The 22,115-nt window shown below is 34.0% G+C and overlaps 1 long non-coding RNA gene across 2 annotated transcripts in view; it reads right to left on the reverse strand.

The window, feature by feature from the left end:
* Positions 1-15,370: 15,370 nt before the first annotated feature.
* LOC141519984 (uncharacterized) overlaps positions 15,371-22,115 on the reverse strand; it is a 71,189-nt gene continuing 64,444 nt past the window's right edge. For both annotated transcript variants that reach the window (XR_012477496.1, XR_012477497.1), the window contains exons 3-4: positions 19,035-19,095; positions 15,371-16,490 (exon numbers count right to left, since the gene is read on the reverse strand). This is a non-coding gene — a long non-coding RNA (uncharacterized LOC141519984). The remainder of the gene's footprint in view (positions 16,491-19,034; positions 19,096-22,115) is intronic.

Genomic DNA, 22,115 nt, shown 5'->3' on the forward strand with positions numbered 1-22,115 from the left:
TCTAGGACTTACTGGAATATGAGAAACAATTATCTTAATGGTGGTGTCCTTAAAGTTACTCACTCTGTCAACAAGCATTTATTAAGACTTTACTAGGTTCCAGGCAGGGAAATAATGTGCTAAGCACAGGAAATACAAAGAAAGGTAAAAACATAAAGCTTGTTTTCAAGAATCTCACAATTTACTAAGGGAGGTGAAATGCAAACAAGTATATACCTATAAGATGAATTCATTATAAATTACAGACAATCGCAAATGTGAAAAGGTATTAAGAGGAATGGGGTATGGAGACCTCCTTTAGAATATAGAATTGGTTTTAATTTATCATGAATCCTGTAAGGCGAGTGCCAAATTTTCTAAGAAATTATATTTCTCAGTCTTCCGAGGATGTATAATGGAACCAAGGCTACAGACTTTTTTTTTATTTGCCTCTCAGAGCAGAAACTGTGCGATAGCCTTCAGTTTTTCAAGAACTTCCATATGGTTCTGGTTTCATTTATAGTGGCAATAATTTAAGTTAGCTATTTATAGATAAACTATACACTTAATAAAGATGAGAGCAGGATATTATTTATATAAATAGATAATTCTAAGGATAGGGACTGAATTAATGACTTCCTTTTTAAAATAACATTATTGTTTTCTTCAATTCTGCTCTCAATCCCTCCCACCCCACTGGGAAAAAAAAGAAAAGAAAAACAAGCCCCCTGCAACAAAGTTACATACTAAGTAAAACACATTCTCCATACTGTCTATGTCCAAAAATATGTGACACACTGCATATCTGGGCCATCACTTTTCAAGACATAGACAGCATTTTGAGACTTCAGTCCTTTGGAATCATGGCTGATGGCATTGATTAGAGCTCTTAAATTTTTCTAAATTGCTCATTTTTTTTGCAACATTGTTGAAGAATCTATTTCTCCATCCTTGTCATCTTTGCAGATGTAAGCATTAACTAGTGGTATGGGAAACTTCCTATTCTAATTCAGGTGAGAATTTTTCTCTGCAATTTACAATCTTCGGAAGTTGCCTAGAAATTGTTATTATTTAGTCATATACGACTCTTTGTGACTCCATTTAGATTTTTTCTTGACAAAGATATGGAGTAGGTTTCCATTTCCTTCTTTAACACATTTTGCTGATGAGTAATTTGAGGCAAGCCAGGTTAGATGACTTCCCCAGGAACATACAACTAGTAAGTGTCTGAGGTTGGATTTGAACTCAGATTTTCCTGATTCCAGTGCATCACTTTATCCACTGTACCACTTTGCTGTCCTTGCCTAGAGCACTGAGATGTTAAGTAACTTGTCCAGGGTCATACAGACAGAATTTGTCAGAGTAAATACTTGAACCTAGATTTTCCTGGTTCTGAGGCTGACTCTCTATTCACCACAGAAATCTACTTTTCTGATTCTGAAGTAGCATATCATTATGTATATTATGATGATGATGACTATTTGTCTGCCTAGAACATGCCAAAATAATTTGTGAAAGGGTAGATTTCAATCCTACTTTGCATACACACATATACACATTTGTGTACATAAAAATCATAAATGTCAAGAAAAACATTTGTAAATATTTACATGAAAAGGCATTGATTTTTACTGGAAGTGACTATTAATTTATATATCATTTCTATTTACTTATCTCTGTGTAAAGCTAATTATGTGTGTATATCTAGATACACACACACACACACACACACACACACACACACAGTTCTCTTTTTCCTTAAGTGGACCATTCCACAGACTTCTGTGAAAAATAATTTTTAGATAATACAAAATTGTCCACAGAAATGGGGATGGCGGCAGGAAGGGGTCCCACACCTGTAGAGGAAAGAGGAATATGGGGACAAGAAAATGAGAGTCGGGGAGAAACACACACACAGTTTGGGGATAGCCACAAAGAGTTAGATTGGCAGAGTGGGGCAAGGGTAAATATTTCCTCTCTGGGGACCGGCTGTGTCAAGTCAGGCCCTCATCTGTCATTAGCTCCTATTTACCCTTGTATATTTACATTTGAATTAAATGTGTATTTATGCACATATACATATAAACGTAGCACAAACACATGTGTCTTTATGTCTTTTTGTGTGTGTCTATATATGTATACAAATATATATATAAATATGTGTAAAATGTGTGTGTGTATAATTCATGCTAATGGTATCTAAAGTAATCAAAGATTAAGCCAGTAACAACTAGGAAACACAATAGAAGAGAATACTCTTCATTTATTAACACTTTTCCTTGAACAGAATATGAAGATATTTCATGAATCTTTTTCACTCTTTAACCAGCCTTTTGATGGAATGAAAATGTCATGATTCACCCACTTCATTTTCCCTAAAGCAGAGACCAATATGAATGTGATAGACAGTTACAGACCAGTTTTGCTTTAAGATGTCCATAGAACTACAGTATTTTAGATAAGTGGAATATCACTGTTCTTCATTTTACAAAGGAAGAAACTGAGGTCCTGAAAGTCAAAATGCCTTTGCCTTTCCTATATGATCTTGAAAGCAGTGGAGGAAAATGCATTGGAAAAAATGCAATAATAACACACACATTCTTGATTTCATGAATTTTAAGATGGTCTCTCATTTTCATCATTGCCAATTAATATTTATCAAGCACCCCTGAGTGCATAGCTCTGCTCTCAGCATTTGATTTGCAAAGTGTCCCTTTGGCTAACACAAGTTCTTTCAGATTTCTTGTCAAGACTATTCAAATCCCCTCTAGCATCATCAGTTCTCAACATCCCTGTTCTGAATAGGCTTCATTTTCTTTTGTTGCAGTGTACAAATTTCCTCCCTTCATCATATTCCCTCCCCGACAATGAATCCAAGACACAGGCAACACCGGACTGTTAATATACCAGGTCCTCTACTTATTGACTGCCTATTTTTTTTCATTTAAATGAAGTTTCTGAAAATGCATATTAAGCAGCCACTGGGCACAGAACCCTACAGGTGTAATTGTGGGCATTACAAATGAAGGCAATCATCTTGTCAGCTTGTAGGTCCACTTGATGAAGCCATGGAATAAGATTGATTCCCTAAGGCAAAATCTGATAGATGTGACACATATCATGATTTAAGGGAAAGGGTAATATTCTAGGATACAAAAGACCTGGGTTCAAATTCTGGTTTTGACACAATACACTTTGTGATTGGAATGTTTTTGAGGAGCAATATGACAAAAGTAGATAAAGTTCTCAACTTGTACTTGAGAAATCATGAATTCAAATCTAGGCTTACATATTTATAATTTTTTTCAAGTAGATAATTCATTTTAACTCATTAAGGCTCAATTTGCTCATCTGTAAAATGAGAATGGTGAACTAGATGTTTCTTCAAGCTTTAAATTCATTACCATGACATTCTGCCTCTAGGAGCCACAGTTTCCTCATCTATTAAGTGAAGATGGAGAGAAGTATAATTGTTCATTCATTCAACAAATGGATGCAAGGTAAAATTCTGGGAAAATACAAAGATAAATAAATGTATATACATTTGAGAAGCTGATAATAGGAGAAAATGAAATTATAGTTATTATATTTTAGTGCTCTCAATTATATGTGATTTCTTTAGTAAATATATTCTACCCATTGTTGTAGAACAACAATCTTTTTGGTTTAGTGTATGTTTGCACAATTTCCTGTGTTCAGAAATTTCAATGATTGGTATATATTCTAGTAATCAAGGTCACTAATGGTTGATTGGGTCCATCATTATCAAAAAAGACCAAAATGACAGCACAATGTTTGAGACAAATTACAGTGTGTCTGACGGTGACTGATCAGAACAATGCAACCTTGGAATGCTCTATCACAGGTGGGCACAAATAGTCCATGTGATCACCTGAGGTGAGTACTCTAAACTTATATGTGTCAAAATTTCTTTGAGCTACTTCAATTCTGCCTTGCTCATAGAATACAGTCCCCTCACTGATGAAGGCATGCCATGCTGGGTGGTTTTGTGCCAGTGTCTCCCATGCTTTTCAACCAATTCTAAAATTAAGAGAGGCCATGAGGTATGCCAGTATCACTTCTTCTGACCCTCTTGTGGGCACTTGCCCTGTGTGAGTTCTTTATAAAATATTTTTTTTTGGCAAGCATACATCTGTCATTCTAACATGTCCAGGCCATTATAATTGCACTCTCTGTAGTAATATTGCAATGCTAGACAATTTAGCTTGAGAAACGATCTCAGTGTCTGGTATCTTCTCATGGTAAATGATTTTTCAGAATATTCCCAAGACCATTTAAATGAAAGCAATTCAGTTTCCTAACATGGAGCTGGTAGACTTCCAGATTTCACAGGCATATAGCAATGAGGTCAGCACAACAGCTCAGTAGACCTTCAGTTTCATGGTCAGTCTAATACCTCTTTTGTCCCACACTTTCTTTTGTAGCTTCCCAGATACTGAGCTAGCTCTGGCAATGTATGTGTCAACTTCATTGTCAATGTGTAGCTCCTTGGGAAGGACGCTGCCAAGGTAAGTGAACTTGTCCACAATATCCAAAACTTCTCCATTTGCTGTAATTGATCATTCCACATATGGATGGTGTGTTGCTGGCTGATGGAACACCTGTGTTTTCTTGGTAGTAATTGTTGGATTGAAATTAGCACAAACAGAGAATTGAACCATATTGTGATACATCTTAAATTCAGAGGCTGCATTGAGTGCACTAATATAATCACTATCATGATTCTTACCATCAGCAATGCTATTATAATTAGTGACAGTAACAGGAGTAACAGTAGCAACAGAATAGAAAAATTTTTTTTATTATTCCTCTGATATCGTATTCCAAATTGGAAAGCCTGATAACTAAACCATCTTTAATCAAAGGAGCAGCACAATTAAATTCAGAGAATGTAAAGGGCCAGCCCCAGGGAGTGATATTCACATATCCTTGGTGATCTTCTTCATCAAAGGTATGTATGGATTATTGGTCATTGTATGGATCCGTTGGCTCACCAGTGAACCCTGACCTAGGATAATCTGTAGCTCCAGGATGGTTGTAAAAGATTTCTTTGATAGAGAAGCATGCACTTTTCTAAGAACAAATATTGTAAATTTACCCAGGAACTTGTAAAACTGGGTATCCTTTAACTGGTAATTCCTGAGATAAGTTTTTGCTATAAAAAGTCTGAGTTTCCAAAAATAAAGTTGGTAAATTTTCACTTCTCAGCCTTTTGTGTTTGGATATGTTTGTCTACCTGATCTAACTCTCAGAAATTCATGTTCAGACCCACACCAGAGCTATTGCGGGCGATAAGAGAATGTAATGATCTGAAAGTTGTCATGAGGTATATAGAGGAATTGTGTACTATATAAGTGGAAGGAGAAGCCATGTAATCATAGATCATTTAAGTATTAGATGAATTCTATAGCAATTAGTCCTTACACAGAAAATGGATTAAGAAAGCCTATAATTATAGAGCATTAATCATTAACAGTTTTGAACACACAACCATTTTGATGAAGATTTTTAAGCAAACCTTTACTCAATATAGTAATACTTATAACATATATGTGTGCTTTTATATAAGAATTATTTATATTATAAAACATACATCAAAATACAAAAGATGTGATAAGGCTGAAATAAGTGTTTATAAAATTATGTAATTTTGTTCATTCATTATACAATTATTTTGCAATATGGTTAAATATAACTCATTATTTTTGAAAATCTTAAATAATTTTGTAATGTAGCATGTGAAGGTATGGTTCTAAGTTCAATCTATTTCAATATTTAGTTTTAATAACTGCAATAGCTGAAAAAAAGATACCTCAGAAAGATATATAGATACAAAGTAGAAAAGGCTCTATTAGATTCACTCATTAAATCATTTAATTTTTTATAAAACTACAAATTCAAATTAACCAAAAGTTTTTGTAAAAACTGGAAAATAGATCTTCATCTTCCCTGATGTTAGTTGATTTTTTTTGCAAACTGTCAGAAGATATTGCATTTTTATAATTTCAAAAAATGAGCTAAAAACCCACTGAGACATTTCATTTGGAAAATTTTTAGACAAGATAGAATATTTGATTTCCAAGACTGTTAAGTAGTCAGATATATGAGGTTTTTTTTTTTCTATAGGCATACTTCATTTTTGGCAGAAAAGTTCAGTTTAAAAATATCTTGGGGGCGGCTAGGTGGTGGAGTGGATAAAGCACCGGCCCTGGAGTCAGGAGTAGCTGGGTTCAAATCCGGTCTCAGACACTTAATAATTACCTAGCTGTGTGGCCTTGGACAAACCACTTAACCCCATTTGCCTTGCACAAGCCTTAAAAAAAAATAAAAAATAAAAATATCTTGATATTTGTGATGGCTTTATTTACTAAATTAGTGAATAATATCTTATGATGCAATATATATTTAGGATATGGTTCATTATTAAGGATTATGAATTTAATCCCAAATCCATATAGTCCTGACAATTTTTAGATTTTTTTGACAAACTACTTATCTGATCACATTAGATTATCATTATTTTTAACCCTGCAAAGAAAGTGTTTGAAGAATTTACACAGGAATAGGAAAAATAAATGTTAGCTCTTCCATTTTCTTGTTTTCTCTCATGTTCATATTATTTTGTATTATCTTCAAACCATGTTGTACAGGTATCTTGTTTAAGATATTTACCTGTGCAGGTAAAGCTATGAGTCCATTTTCTGAGCATTAATATAGTTTAAGATAAATATTATCTGCAAATCCATTTAACTAGTCAATTGTAAACTAACAGAATGAAATATGCTGCGTATGAAATGAACTAGTGACAACACCTTCAATGTTGATGAATTCCAAATCTTCCTTCAAGAATGAATCTCACCTACCAAACACATGGCCTTCTGACAAACAGACCAAATGAGGATATTGGTGTCAATTTGTACATTAAATATTAGTAAAACTGATTATTTTCTTATTTTTGTAAAATGAAATAGAAATGGAGTTTATATAACATTTACTTTCAAAAAGTCCAGTGTATGTTTTTTGGGGGGTGGTACTCTCTATGATATATGCAATCCACTTTGGAGATCACTGATCTAGAGACGGGAACTAAATTTTAAAAATTCATATCCACAAAAGTGGCAGAATTGGTATTCAAAATCCCCATCTACTGAATCCTAGTAAAGTTCTCTTTCCATTGTTCCACCTAGCTTTCCAATTGACCTAAAAGTATGAGGAATTAGGACCTGTGAACCACTCTTTAATGGCCCTTCTAATAAGAATTTTGTCAGTGCTCCAGTTTTGCTGAGATTGGAACTTGCAGTGATGAGACCTTATTCTAGTTGATATATCTGACTTGTAAAAATCTGTTTCTTTAGAGATGATTTATCAGATGACTTGATTTTACTTACTATCTGCTTCTGAGTATTCTTCAATTAAGGGATTACAAAATCATAACAGAATGTTCTAGTAGTGGTTTACCTAAGGTAGAGTGCTGAGGAACCATCATACATTTAGTGTTGTGTATTATGCCTCAAGTAATGGAGAACAAAAAACATAATAACTTTGTTTTGTTTCGTTTTGATTTTTTGCTGCAATAATGCACTACTGATTTGTTTTAACTTTGTGTGTTGCTAAAATCCCCCTTATTTCCCAGCATTGCTTATAGAAATCCTACCCTTTCTTCACTGTATAGTTCAAATTCTTTATGAGAGTTGACCACAAGATTTCTCCTTTGGAATTTTCCATAAGAATGACTAGGAAGAATGATAAAACAATCCAGGATAAGTCTTGCAGAAACTCCAGAGAGCAAGGTTTAGTTAGCAAGTATCTGGAGAAATAGTGTAGCATTTTAATTTAAATCTTCCTGCTTCTTATTCTAGTGTCTAGTCAATGATATTAGACTGCCTCTCTTACTTTTATGTCTATTGTGACCTTACCTTTTTCCCTTTTATTGTCTTGGACCAATAATTTCCCTGTTCATCTATACATTCTTCTCTGTTTTAAATCCCTTACCCCTTCTCATATTTCTGCTTTTGCCTTGGCACAATCCAATTTATGCTATGTAGATATAGCCTACTTTATTCCCCATGGTATTCCATGAAAGATGGTATTCCATTAACTCTTTTTAGCCTCACAACAACCCTGAAAACTAGAAGCCATTATTATCCCCACTTTTCAGATGAGGAAACTGGAGCATACAAAATTTAAGTGATTTAACCAGAGTCACAACCCTAGTAAATATGTTTTTCCTTACTTCCATATCTCAGATTCTTTGTTTGCTTTAAATCTTGGGATTCCTACCTCCTATTCAATCATTTATTGATTATCCTAGCTACTGCTGTTCTCTTACTCCTTAACTTATCTTGTATTTATGTGTCTATGTATATGTTGTATAACTTAACAGAACGCAAACTCCTAAGGGCAGGGGATGATTTTTTCTTTCTGTGTTTGCATTTTCTAAGACAGTATCTTGCAGATCATAGGTATTATAAATGTTTTTTGAATTGTTTAAAGAGGGATACCTTATTGATGGTGAATTTCTACAGATGTTCTTGTCTTCAAAAATCTCAACTGATTTTATTGACTTAAAATACTATAAGGTCTACTCATTATTAAATACAATGATTCAAGAGATTTCTAAAATCTACATAGGTTATTTGCCTTGGTTGCTACAAAATCATTAGATTGAACAACTTTCAGATTTAATCTTCTTTTAAATTTTGGTTCATCAAGTATTATTTAGGGAAATAAAATGACTGATCTGAAGAGTCTGAATATCTTAATTGGAATCTCTCCATCTATATATATATATATATATATATATATATATATATATCTACATATGTGCAGTTACTTTCATAAACAGCTGCTTGTTCCTTTTATCATGTATATATTCATATATACATGATTATATAATGATAACAGATACATGATGAAATATAATAATAAATGCACATGATAGCATATATACATATTTCATCATGTATATATATATATATAAGAATACATGATAAGAGGAGCTAGAAGCTACTAAAATCAAAAGTTCATTTTATTTGAAGTTTCGTATTCAAATACATTTTCACCAGCATTTTTCCTTCTTTTGATGTAGGGTACATAATTGAGGCTCAAGATCTAGATTTTTGAAGAACTGGAGTTAGTAGTGAGCAGCTTGAGGTTCAAGGTCAAGGTGGATTAAAGTAACATTAGTTTTTCAAAATTTTTCCGTTTAAAGTAGCATGGTTGGAGCAGGTTACTAATAAAAGTGAAAGTGGTACATAGGGACAACAGTTTGCTGGACAAATTGGGATACATTTAGCTTTAGAACAACTGCTATGGTAAACAATTCTTGCCTTCAGTATCATAATTCAAGCTGATATTTCTCTCTTGTTTATTCCTTTTGTAAACCTATGTACCAGGTTTGTTAAATTAGGCTGTAATTCTTCGATTATGTAGTGTCATCCTAATGGTTACTATCTTTTTCAGGACTCTTAACAGATTACAAATATGATGGGAGTCTGGAAGATTTACTAGTGGTGCTGAGACAGGTGGAAATCAGCAAAAATTTATTGAAAGAGAGATACTGCCATAGTTGGCTAGAAGGAGCAGAGACAGTATAAGGGGAAGAATCAAATATCAGTGACTCTTTCTGGAAATAAAATGTACAGTGAATCTCTTTTTAAAAAAAAATTTCTTCTAGAGGCAGCTAGGTGCTGCAGTGGATAGAGCACCAGCCCTGGAGTCAGGAGGACCTGAGTTCAAATCCAGTCTCAGACAAATAATAATTACCTAGTTGTGTGACCTTGGGCAAGTCACTTTACCCCATTTCCTTATAAAAACTAAAAAAAAGTCTTCTTAAGTAAGTAATTTTATTTAGTCTCTTCTTAATCATCTTCCTCTTCACCTCTTCTTCTCCTCTTCCTTTTTGTCATTGTCTTTTTCTTCCTCCTCTTCCTTCTTTCCCCCATCCTCTTCTTTTTTCCTTTTGTTCCTCTTGTTCTTATTCTTCTCAAATTTGAGATAGGCAGGCCAAATGAAGGGCCAATCATGCTATTGACATGGGAAAGCTTTTCCCTTTGTTAGTCTTTTCCAAACCTGCCTTATTTTCAGGTATTGATTATTTAATTTTTATAATGTGTCATTTTTAAATTAATTGGCATTAAACCTTCAGAAATGATAAAAATATTACACATAAAATAATATTACATATAAAATACACAATATAATTATGACATAACATAAAATACATAATACATAAAATATTGCATATAAAATAATAATTCAACTTGTTATGAATCCTGAGTTGCTTAGATTTTCTTACACATAACAGACACTTAAAATTTGTGTTAAATTGAATTGCATATTGGGATATTTAAGTAGGACTTAGGTCCTACGATTTCTTCTTCCAGCTTACTATGAAAACAATTTAGGGAGGGTAGGGTGGATGCATAGCTGTACCCAAATTAGGGATGTCTAAATGCATGCCATAAGGAAGTATAAGAAGGGGCACAAACCTTGTTGCATTTGAGCAACTTTGTAAATCTGTTTTGTATTTCTTTGAAATGAGACACAATTCAATTAATAAAAAAGCATTTATTAAGATCCTACTAAGTTTCAGAAACTATGCTGGGCATGCTAGCTTTCAAGACAATAAAAGAAATAGTTCTTGCTCTTGAATTTATATATTCTATTGAGGGAGACAACCTCTATTATATATAAGCATATGCAACCAATACATATATATATATATATATATATATATATATATATATACACATATATGTGAAGAGATATGTATACATATGTATACCTACACATATACAGAATACATCCAAAATAAATGCATGACAGTCAAATGCTAAATAGTTTGGAAAAGGAACTGCTAGTTGTAAGTAGGATTGAGAAAAGCTTTGTGTAGAAAATGGAGTGTAAACTGTATCTTAAAGGAATACTAAAATCTGAGGTAGTTGTGAGGAAGTAAATGAATTTTATACCCAGGGGCAGAGATGGCTAGTATGGAACTAGGGACAGCCATAGAATGGAAAGTGATGAAATGGGAGAAGACAATTTGACTGAAGAGTAGAGTGTGAGAAGAGGAATATTTTAATATGAGACTAGAAAGAGAGGTTAGGACCAAGTTGTGAAGGATTTTAAAAGACCAATGGAAACATGCATAATTTGATTTTAGAATCAAGAGGGACCCACTGGAGATTAGTGAGAAAGGGAATGATATTGTCAGACTTTTGCTTATGTAAAGTCACCTCAATAGCTCTGTGAAAAATAGATTGGGCTGAAGAGGCATAAGACAGGAAGAATAATTAGCATATCAGGGTCACACAACCTCATTTATAGGACTAATCCAGAATCAAAGATCTCCTGACTCCTAGTTTTTGTGTATCTAATTAACATAGTACAACAGATATTGAAATGGCTTACTCATAACTACATGAAACTTTCTAAAGATTCCAGGGGATTTGTTACTCTACATTTGGATATCAAAGATGATGAGTAACCTGACTGCTTCTAACCATGTGATGGTCCATGCTGAGAAAAAAATAAGGGCACAATTTGAAATTGTCTCTACATTAGCTGCCAAGATATAGGAGTTGATGACTTGATGAACCTATTAAAAGTGGAAACAGCTTACTTCTTATTCTTTTCCTTTGATCTGCTAGCTGGCATGGAATAATGAAATTTTGTAATGAAAAGTGGGAATACTGGCTCTTCTCCACTGTGGCAATCACATCTGTTTTGGTAGATTAGGGGTCTCAACTAAGTTTACTCTTTTTTTTAGGTTTTTGCAAGGCAAATGGGGTTAAGTGGCTTGCCCAAGGCCACACAGCTAGGTAATTATTAAGTGTCTGAGATGGGAATTGAACCCAGGTACTCCTGACTTCAGGGCCGGTGCTTTATCCACTGCTCCACCTAGCCGCTCCCTCAACTAAGTTTACTCTTATGTGAACTCCTGGTTCCCTCTTCCTCTTTGGATAGAGTCCATGTGCTCTAAGTTACTTCCAGTTTTAACTTTCTGACCATACTATCACAAATATTCATCTTGAGATGGACTTGTCCAGGTTATAGAAGACCTTGTGAGTTCAGGAAGAAGTCCTGCATCCTTTGATGAGAAATGTGATGTGGCTCAGGGAGGAGTTCCTGGAAATTATTCCATTGCTGTCAGAGAATTTGTTCATCAACAAAGGATTGAACCCAAGTTAGTATTTTACCAACAGAATACACTGAGTTATTTAGTTAGTTAGGCAAAATTTAAAACATCTGATTGGCAATCTCATAAACTGTTTTGTGTTTTGCTCATTGTAACTATCACCTTTAGGTGAAGTTCAACAGTGTTATCACCATTTAGTTTGCTTTAGGGGAAAACTATGTGATAGTATAGGAAGAGTGCTGAACCTGAAGTCAGGAAGACCTGAGTTCAAATTTGGTCTTAGACTATGGGACCTTGGACAAGTCAATTAATCTCCATCTGTCCTAGTTTCTTCCATCTGTAAAATAGTATAATTGGGATATTAGTAGCATCTACCTCCCAAGGTTGTTGAGCGGAAAAATGAGATAATGTTTTTAAAATACCTTGCAAATCTTAAAGCATTGTTTAAATGCTAGCAATTATTGCTGTTGTTATTTATATTATTATCATTATTACCATGAATGAGCATATATGAGACTCTCTTATAGTTACATCTCTTTCATGTGTATGAAATCAATACATTTCCCATTTCTCATTGAAATTGTACAATGAATATTTCCCAATCCAGACCCTCTCCTTTTTTTGGAAATGTATAAATTTTCAGTTGGGCCAGCTGAGTGGAGTAATGGATAGAGTATTAGACCTGGAGTGAGAAAGATTGATCTTTCTAACTTCAAATTTGACCTCAAACACATGCTAGCTGTATGATCTTAAATTAAGTCACTTAACCCTGTTGGCCTCAGTTTCTTCATTTGTAAAATGAGCTGGAGAAGCAAAGCACTCCAGAATCTCTGCCAAGAAAAACAAAATGGGACCGTGACTGAAAAATGACTGAACTCAAACTTCAAATAAGTTTTCCCCGAAGCCTAGAAAGTGGGTTGAATGAGCTGATAAGTGAGAGAAAAGAGAGTGTAGCCCCTTACTCCTGGAAGCTCCCTTCAGACTGAACTCATTTTAGACTATTTCTGAATCCAAGGAAGATGATCTACATGGGAAAAAGTGTTGACATAGTGCCACTGAATTTGTGCGATCCAACAGTAGAATCTTAAAATTAGAATAGGATTATGGATTTATTTTGTGCTAAAAGGAACTTAGGAGGTCATCTTATGTAGCACTTACTTTTATTTTGAAAAAAAAGAGGGGCAGCTGGGTGGCACAGTGGATAGAGCACCAGTCCTGGAGTCAGGAGGTCCTGAGATCAAATTCCATCTCAAATACTTAAAACATACCTAACTGTGTGAACTTGGGCAAGTCACTTAACCCCATTGCTTTACAAAAAAAAAATGAGGCACTCCCCTAAATACTTCAGAATTATTTTTTTTAAAAAAGGAAACAGTTACAGAGGGGTGAAATAAATTGTCTAATGTCACAAAAATATTAAGGGATGGTATCAGAATTTTGACTCCCCAACTAGCATCATTTTCATTCTGCCAAAAAATTTAGCATTCACTAAAGAAATTTTATATTTAGTTAATTTAGTATTTGCTAGATATAGATATCCTAAAACAGTTGCTTCCCCTTATTTCCTATTTGGTTTCCTCATGTTCCTTTACAATTTTTAGTCCTATCACTTTGGTTACCTTGGTACTATGCACAAGACTCTTGAATATCCTAACCTCATGTCTCCTCTGATCATCTTATTGTGAAACATTTTAATTTTATTTGTGTGTTTGTGTGTGTGTGTGTGTGTGTGTGTGTGTGTGTGTGTGTGTAGAGGGAGAAATACTGTGAAGAGGCCATTTTTGAGTTTACCATTCCCAAGGTACTCCTAAATTCATTGTAACTATTGTCCCTTGAACTGATTTTTGACCTCTCTTCATAGAAAATCTTTTATCCATATTTTTAAATTTATCTTTATCTCCGGATCTCTTCCTTAGGAATCTAGTTTTTTCTCAAAGTCAGAAGACAAGAGTTCGTAATTTTTGTTGTTGCCACAGCATAGACACTTAAGAAACTTAAGATATGGGAATTCAGTACAACAGCTGGACCTGACCAAGTCCTTACAGAAGCAACTTCTCAGAAATCAATTTTCATGATATCTCATAGAAGATATTCCAAAAATATAGAAAAATAATTATGAATGATACTTTTACTAACACCATCACCACCACCACAACAAAATGGTAGTTAAGATATCAACAGCTACTCACTCATATACCCAAATTTTCATCTCTATCAAATCATGAAAATAGTTTAAGCAAGCATCATCTCCATCTTCATTGAAAATATGAGAATAGGGGCGGCTAGGTGGCGTAGTGGATAAAGCACCGGCCTTGGAGTCAGGAGTATCTGGGTTCAAATCTGATCTCAGACACTTAATAATTACCTAGCTGTGTGGCCTCGGGCAAGTCACTTAGCCCCATTTGCCTTGCAAAAACCTAAAAAAAAATATGAGAATAGAATACAGGCAACATTATTCAAAAATTGTTTTTGTATATTTTTCCAACTTCATATGAAGATTGTTTACTACAATCATTTTTAGGTTTGATTTGCACATTTTTCTCCCCACCTTCCTTTTTAACCCCCTCGCCTTGACATTAGAGTAATCTAGTATAGGTTTTATATGTACTAAACAGATAACTATATATATATATATATATATATATATATATATATATATATATATATATATATATAAAACTATTTCCATATTAATCATGTTGTAAAAGAAAAACAAACTATGAGGAAGAAAAACTAAAACATAAATTTTAAAAATTGAAAACAGTATATCTGGTCTCCATAGTTTCTTCTCTGGATATGGATGGTATTTTCCATCACAAGTTCTTTAGAATTGTCATTGATTATTGTACTAATAAGAAGAGTAAAGTCCGTCTTAGTTGATCATCACATAATATTGCTGCTAAGGTAATGTGTACATTGTTCTTCTGGTTATGTTCACTTGACTCAGAATCAGTTCTTGCAAGTCTTTTCATGTTTTTCTGAAGTCCTGCTGCTCATAATTTCTTACAGAACTCCACCACATTCACAAAGTACAATACTCCAAATGATGAGCATCCCATCAATTTCCAATTTTTTGTCACTACAAAAAAGAGTTGCTATAAATTTTTTGTGCATGTGAATTTTTTACCCTTTCTGATGATTTATTTGCAATATAGAATTAATATTGGCATTGCTGGTATGCACAGTATACTCTTTAAGCATAATTACAAATTGCTCTCCAGAAAGGTTGAATCGGTTCACACCAATAATGCATTTTTGTTCCAGCTTTCCTACATCCTCTCCAACATCGATCTTTTTCCTTTTTTTGTCATATTGATCAGTCTGATAGGTATGAGGTGACATCTCAGAGTTGTTTTAATTTGAGGCAACTTTTTATAAGTGGTTTTATTTTGGTGTTAGAACATATCATTACAGTCTTACCATTTACTCAGAGTCATTACAAATAGAAGACTGATTTTTTGGCATCATTTTTACTTTCAAGAAACCATTTGATTGGGTAAAGTAAAGTGTAGTCTTAAAAGCTCTCCTTAGATCTAGAGTCTCTCAAGTATGTGTCAAAATAGGACAAGAATCTAATATATAGCAATAGAATTAGCTTTGTTCAGTGACCCACTAAGTGCTGATATTATGCCAAATCTTATAAATTTAGAGAGAAAATTTAAAAGAGTTAGAAGGATGCTACATTTAGTATCCCAAAAGATCCAAATATGAATTAAACCTCAGAGATGTAGCTGTATGACTTTGTACAAAACCTCTGCCCACCTCAGTTTTCTCATCTATAATATGGGGGATTATAATAGATTCTATCACTCAGAGTTGTCATGGGAATCAAATAAACTGAAATATGTTTGTATATGTGTGTGCATGTCTATACACACATACACCTATAATATACAAACTTCTCTATGATATACATTGGGGCAACTATGTGGTGAGTGGATAGAGCACTGGCCTTGGACTTAGGAGGACCAGAGTTTGAATCTGGTCTCAGACAACTGACTCAAACTAGCTGTGTGACCCTGGGCAAGTCACTTAAACTTGATTGCCTTGCATCCAGGTTCATCTCCAGTTGTCCTGATTCATATAAGGCCACTTGTTCCATATGACTCTGTAGGAAAAAGTGAGCCTAATGACTTAGCATAGATCCCCTCACTGAAATCCATGGCATCACCTCCCTAATATCATGGTCTTCTTTGAGAATGAAGGATAGGGATGGCTAGGTGGCGTAGTGGGTAAAGCAGCGGCCTTGGAGTCAGGAGTACCTGGGTTCAAATCTGGTCTCCGATGCTTAATAATTGCCTAGCTGTATGGCCTTGGGCAAGCCACTTAACCCCATTTGCTTTGCAAAAACCTAAAAAAAAAAAGAGAATGAAGGATAAACATTATTATTATTATTTTATTAATCATTATATACACTGCTAACTCTGTATCTCCCTCTCCTTCTCCTCCACCTTTATATCTATGTATATATGTATATATAAAAGTGTCCTTCTCCTGCCTTGTACATTATGTTTATCATAATGAATAATATGCTGTGCAATAACATTTGCCTCTTCCAGAACCATTTCCCCCCATGACCTGATCTGATAGAAAACAAGGACTTCTGGGCATGGTCTGAATGCTTCTTGGTCTTGGAGTGTCTTGGCCTTTGAGGATGGTTTCCTCTCTTCTATCAGCAATGCACCTTGGTGCTCCAGTGGTATTTGATATCTGAAGACAAAATGTTGACTCAAGACAAACAAGGCACCACGATGGTTCAGACACATTGGGTAGATTCAAACCTGTCTCTCAATGGGTAAATTGTCAATAATTCAAACATACTCTTCCCTCTCCTGCTTCCCCCTCAACCTCCCAACACAAAAGCTTTGATTTCTCAAAAACTGCCAAACTGATAATGGAAATAACATCACAGGACTGCTAATCAACATAGTTCATGGTCAGAACAATAAGGTTATCTCATCATCTGAAAACCTCCAACTTACATTCTTGATTAATGAAAACATTCCTGGAAATTCTTCCACTCTAGTCTTTTTTGCACCTGTCCAAGAATTTCACCTCTAGTGACATATTATGTTCCTCTTAATCATGACCCTAGTTGCTGAAAAGCAGTAAATAGAACTTGATGGGAAATCATAGTTGGGAGGGTATAAGGGAACTCCATGCTAGGCCCATTACTCCTCTTCCCTGACTGATGGACTGTCTGAAGTTTGACTGTGTGAAGAAGTGTCACTGTTCATTTCCTTGGGGGTGCAAGAGACAGAAAGCTAGACACACAACCCCTCTTGGAGCAGAAGTATATGCATGTGTGTGTGTGTGTGTGTGTGTGTGTGTGTGTGTGTGTGTGTGTGTGTGTGGAGAGAGACAGAGAGAAAGAGAGAAGAATCATGGGTCAGAGAGTCTCCACCTTCAACAGAAGCTTTGGAAAAAAAAAGGACAAACATGAAGATTAAGATTATTATATATAAATCAGTCAAATCATGACACAGTAAATAGAGTTCTGGGTTTAAAGTCAGGAAGACTTATCTTCCTGAGTTTAAATCTGGCCTCAGACACTTAATAGCAGTGTGATCCTGGACTAGTCCCCTAACCGTTTTTGCCTGTTTCCTCATCTGTAAAATAATCTGTGGAATAAAATGACAAGTCACTGTAATTTATCTTTGCCAAGAAGATCCTATATAGGGTTACAAATAGTTGGATATGACTGAAAAATAACACCACCAAAATACATTTGCAAATATATACCAATACAAAAATAATCGCTATTATTGTTATTTCAAATTGAGTGGGGTCTTCCCAATACTTGTAGTGAGAGATTATTTCATATTGATTGTGTCCAGAACCATTGACTCAAAGTTGTTTTAGTGAAATATATAATCAAGCCAAAAGGAATAAGCTAGCCGTCTGTGTTAGAAAGGCAAGGTGGCTAATCAAATATATATTGTCCTGGTTATGATCTGGTAGCAATAGACAACTAGTTCAATTAGTCAATTGACATGAATAACTAAGAAGAGATGATTCTCATGAATAATAAATCATGTAAAAAGTGAGTGGCAAGAACGGATTGAGCTGGATTGTATTTGGACACCTCACAATGCTTCAATGATTCCCAAATCACTTCTACTGCAAAAGTAAATCTCAATATTCTGACAATGCTATATACAGCATTCTTATTTGGATGCTCTTTTATTTATTTATTTTTTGAGATCTCAGTTTTTAGGACAAAAAAAAAATTAAAAAACTACAAATACTTAAAAGACATGTAGAGATGCAAGATGAGAGGAAAAATGTTCCAACAAATTACTAATAATGACTTGGTCATGATAATCAGTATATGACAATATGGAGAATATATGTGACTGGAAAAGGAAGTATGCTAGTTTATAAAAAGTCTAACAAGAATAAGTAAAGCCAATGAGTGGTATGTGAATACCCTGAAGACTTTATAAGGACTAGAACAAGACTTTGAATGATAGAAATATCTTTTAAAGAGGTTGTAAGAAAATATATGTATATATATATATATATGTATATATATAGATATATATATATATAAATGGTATCATATGACACTAGGTATGTCATGAGTATATGATTATATAAATAAAAATATCATAGACTGAGTAACAATGATTCATTAGTCATATTGGTGGAGGGACACCTACATTCTGGGATCCAAACTGTAGATCATAACCTAAATTGGGAGAGATGTCCAGTGCAGGTACAAAATGTAGGATAGTTTTAATAATATTCTATTTACCTCATAAGTTTTTTTTTGAAGAATGTGTTTTATAAACCTTAAAATGCTATTTAAATGCAATTTATCATTTTATTTTAGCTAAATCAGAATAATAAACATTTTCTAGTTAGATGCTTTTGTTGGTAAAGTAAATATTACCTGTGAATACAAATGTGTGATCTTGGACAAGTCAGTTAACTTTGTTCTCCTGTTTCCTCATCTGTAAAATAAGTTAAAGTTAACTTTTTGATACACTTAATATAAGTATTTGTTTCTTCCTCTTTCTGCACTATATACATGTTGTCTTATGTTTGGAATTATCTCTCTTCTCACTTTCTATATTCTTTGCTTGAAAATCTCCTCTCCTATGGTTACCATGGTGCTGTGCAGATGACCTTTAAATATTTGGTCTTTATTTACACTCCGAATTCTTCATTTCCAATTAGCTGACCACCAGTTACATGGAGATGTTGCTTTTGACTCTTTAACTCAACATATTGAATATTGAACTCCTAAATCTTGTCCCCAAACTAGAATCCCTGTCCCAAATTGACTGGTTTATATTGATAGTATCATAGCATCATAGCATCATAAGCCTATCACTAAACCAAACTTCAAATTTTGGTATCATCTTTTATTCTTTCTACCTTACCTTTCACATCTAATTCATTTACCTCTCCTATACATTTTACCCACAATTACTTGGCCCTTTTTCCATTCACACTGCTACCCCCCTCCCTTTTTGGTTCCTAGTTGTCTTTTTGCTCTAGTCAATTTAATATTACAACTCATCATTTATTAAATGTGTATGACACAACACTGATTATAAAAGGCACTGAGCATATCAAGACTCAAATAAAAACTTCCCAACCATCAAGGAGTTTGTTTTGGTGAGATGATACAACAAATGTACATATAAGTGATTAAAAATAAATGCACACCAGATAGAGGAGAGGTACTAACAATTGTAGGAATGAAGAAAGATCTCTTGTAAGAAATATTTACAGGGGTGGCTAGGTAGTGCAGTGAATAAAGCACCAGCCCTGGAGTCAGGAGTACCTGGATTCAAATCCGGTCTCAGACACTTAATAATTACCTAGCTGTGTGGCTTTGGGCAAACCACTTAACGCCATTTGCCTTGCAAAATCCAAAGAAAAATATTTAAAGTTTAATTTCACACTCTTCCTGTTCACATAATTTATTTTTCAGCCAAATAGGGGTATCATCTTTTTTTTTTTTATTTCATTTCATCCTTACTTCTTTTCTTTATGAAGAGAAAAATCTCTTTTCCTTCAGTCCTTCCTGGGGTACCAATTATTCCATGAATTTTTCTCTTACTCTAGTATGTTTGGTACTTACATTTGTCCCCTTGGTCACATTCATCTATATGATTCTCCCCATTTATCAGCAAGTGATTTTTTCTCCTCTCATTTCTCCCAATAGTTTATCTGGACTTCTCATTTGAACTTAAAACATCCTGCTTTGTATTAAATTTATTTATAGGTGTGTCTTATTCTTTCCAACTTATTGAACAATAAATTATTTTAAGACCTCTTTTTATCTTTCTGGGGGAGCTAGGTGGAAAAGTAGACAGAGCTCCTGGTTTTAACAAGTCAAGAATACCTAAGTTCAAATATGGCCTAAAACTCTTACTAGCTATGTGTCCCTGGACAACTACTTGCCTTCTCTTTGCCTCAGTTTTCTCAAATGTGGAACGAGAGTAATAATAGCATCAATATCACAGTTTCGTGAGAATCAAATATTTGTAGAGTGCTCAGCACAGTGTCTGCCACATATTAGGTGCCATATGAATGCCTATTCTTTTTCCTTTCCAAAACATATCCTTTTTCTTTAGATTTCCAGTGCCTATCTCAGTACCTTTAATACAGTACAAGTTTAATATATATGTACATATAAATATATGTATATGAATTAATCAAGAGAACAATGTACACATCAACAACATTATGAGATGAATAACCTTGAAAGAAGCAGCTCCTCTCAACAATACAGAGAGCTAGGACAACTGCATTTGACTGGTTATGAATTATATTATCCCCAAGAAAAACAAAACAAAAAAACACAGAAAAAAAAACCCTTCCAAATCTGATGGACACTTTATAAAATTATCTCTTTTGTATCTCTTTCCCTTAGTCCTAATTCCTCATGCCAAAAAATTGTAATTTGTAAATATGTTTAGTAAAATATGTATATAAAATGCTAACCTGACTGTTCCCTGATGAGGGGAGGGGGGTGGTGGAAGGGAGGGTGGAAGGAAATTTTGTAACGTGGAAATATGCATGTACAAATGGATGAAAATAAATACATTTAAAATATATATATATAAAATATATATATATATAATATATATAATATATATAATAAATATATAATATATATATAAATATATACAATAAATATATATGTTAAAATATATATAAAATATATACATTTAAATATATATATGTATAAATTAAATCAAACTGAATTTTAAATACTCCACTAACAACAAATAAAGGAACTACTATTTTTTTGTGAAGATCTGTTCAAAGAACACTGTTATAAGTGAATGTTTTCCCTCCAGAATATTCCCTTTTAACTGATGCATATTGAAAGTATTAGGGCAAGGGTGAACTTTTTAAATATGGCATCATACTCAAAATTAGTTATTTATGAAGAGAAATCTACTTAAATCTGCTACACCCAAGTAGTAACAGCTTTACTAAACAAGGTTAAGAGAGAGAGTGCTGACTCCAGGGAACAATTCCTTCCACCTAGTCCTCAAACAGATCAAATGGATTGCAGCAGGAGGGCTTATTTCCATACCTCCCTTGCTTTTTAAATCATGTTAAGTTCTTATTCCTTATGCAGATGAAATGTGCTGTATTATAAATATTTTTCTTTATAAACCTAACTGGTAAAGGTACCCAAGGGCAAATAGCTTCTTATTTCTTTTGGAGCAGCTTATCCAGAGCTTAACCTATTGCCAAGACTAGGGAATAAAATGTAAAGACTACTTAAAGTGCTATACAATCTTATCCCAACTTACTTCTCCATTTTTACTTAACAGTAATCTATGATCCAAATGGATGGAGATAATTTCCGTTCTCTGAACTTGACATTCTAACTATGGCTTCTGATTTTACACTTATGGTTCCCCATGCCAGTTATGTGAATAAAGTCATAGACCTGGAGTCAGAAAGCCTTATCTTCCTGAGTTCAAATCTGGCCCTGGACACT

The sequence above is a fragment of the Macrotis lagotis genome, chromosome 4 (assembly GCF_037893015.1).
Source record: "Macrotis lagotis isolate mMagLag1 chromosome 4, bilby.v1.9.chrom.fasta, whole genome shotgun sequence".
NCBI lineage: Eukaryota > Metazoa > Chordata > Mammalia > Peramelemorphia > Peramelidae > Macrotis > Macrotis lagotis.